This window comes from Penaeus monodon, chromosome 2 (assembly GCF_015228065.2).
Source record: "Penaeus monodon isolate SGIC_2016 chromosome 2, NSTDA_Pmon_1, whole genome shotgun sequence".
NCBI lineage: Eukaryota > Metazoa > Arthropoda > Malacostraca > Decapoda > Penaeidae > Penaeus > Penaeus monodon.
The window spans coordinates 16,061,330-16,063,642 of NC_051387.1; positions in this window are offsets into that span (position 1 = coordinate 16,061,330).

Genomic DNA, 2,313 nt, shown 5'->3' on the forward strand with positions numbered 1-2,313 from the left:
CGCCGACTCGCTTTCACTCTGAGATCCCGACCAAATGCAAAATGGAAAATGCATCGTTGAGAATTCGGAATGTGGTGACTATGACTGTGGCTATCAGTGCATTAAGCTTTTAGTCCGCTTTTATTTTGTCTCTTTCTTTCTTTCTTTCTTTTTTTCTTTCTTTCTTTCCCCTTTTTTTCCTTTCTTTCTTTTCTTCTTATTTTTTTATGTGTATCTGTTTGTTTGTTTTTCTTTTAGATCGCGTTTATTCGAAGCATCATTATTCCTTCTTTGGGTATGTTTTCAATAACAGAGTTATTGTTTTCCCTTTGCTCGGGGGTCGCGTTAGTGGGGGGGCATCTCTAATACCCCCACGACTATAAGGGAAAAGAAAATCTGCAGAATATAACACATAATACATAAAACACCTTGAAAAAACCACGTTTCAGTTTTGTCGAGAACAAACATATTACGTCCCAACCAAAAAACCATCTTTTGTATCCCAATAAGGCCTTTTACTTTTTAATTAGGGCCAAAAAGAGATGTTATATTATTTTCAATTATCGTTTTTTCATTATCGTTATAATTATTATAATTATTATTATATTATAATTATTATTTTTTTATATTTAGTAATAATTTTGATATGATAATTTTTTTAATAATGAAAAAAGTAATGTAAAATGTAAAAGTGAAATAATAATAATAATAATGAAAAATAATAGTAAGAATAAGATAATGATAATAAGATAATAATAATTTTAATAAAACAATAATAAAAATATAATAATAATAAAATAGTAATAATAACGATAATAAAATGTAATAATAACAATAATATAATAATAAGACAATGATAAGATAAAGATAATGATAATATTTTCGCCCAGGTCCTTCTGTTTCGGAATCGGGTTGCCTAGTTGCCTTTTTTTTTTTTCTTCTTTTTTGTTCCTCTTCATTTATCAATTTTTCAAAGAAGGTTTTTATTTTTTCCATTCTAAACTTAATTTAATTTAAAACACACATACACACCCCACACAATACACACCAACACACAACACACACACACACACACCAATATAAATAATAAAATATATAAAAATAAAAAAAATAATAAATAAAAAAAATTTTTTTTTTTAAAACTATATAATTTTTATAAAATTTATATATTTTTTTTTTATAATAATAATTAAATATAAATAAATTATTTTTTATTATATAAAAAAAAAAAGAAAATAATATAAATTTAAATTTTAAAATATTATATATAATAAATAATATTATATATACAATTAATATCAATATATAAATAATTTAAAATTTTTATAAAAATATAAATATAATATAAATAATATAAATATAATTATGTAATATAATATATAATAAAAATATAATATTATATCTTCTTCCTTTAACGGTAGGTTCAGTCTGAGCCCCCGTGGTCACAGCATGATACTTAATTGTAGTTTTCATGTTGTGATGTCTTGGAGTGAGTACGGGGTAGGGTCCCATTTCCCTTTTCCCAACGGAGAGTCCCGGTGGTACCTTTTAGGTAATCATTCTCTCTATTTATCCGGGCTGGGACCAGCACTGACTTGGGGGTGGCTTGGCCACCCAGTGGCTAGGTAGGCACTCGAGGGGGAAATCCTTTCCCAAGGAAACAACGCGCCGGCCGGTGAAATCGAACCCCTGAAAATCAGATTGCCATATATATATATATATATATATATAATAATATAATAATAATATAAATATATAATATATATATATAGATATATTTTATAAAGGATAGAAATGATAACATATTTAAAAAAATAAATATAGAAACTATATGATAATAATTAATATTTATAAAAGATAGATATATATATACAAAATATATATATATAAATATATATATAGAAAGATATATATGAATTTATAGACAATATATAATATATATAAAAAGATATAGATAGAAATATATAAATTTATATAATAAAATGATATAGATAGAATACAAAGAATTAAAATAAGAAAATATAGAGATAGATAATAAGATATATAAAGTATAATTATATAGAATAATAATATAAAATATATGTAGATATAATATAGAGATAGATAAAATAATATAATATATATATAAATTAAATATGTATAGATATAATATATATATATATATATATATATATATATTTTAATATATATTATATATATAATATAATATTAAAAAATTTTTTTTAATTATATATATAGAATAATATTATTTAAAAAATTAAAATAAAATTTTAAAATATAGAATATTTTTTATATAACTTTTTAAAATTTATATATATATATTATATATAATAT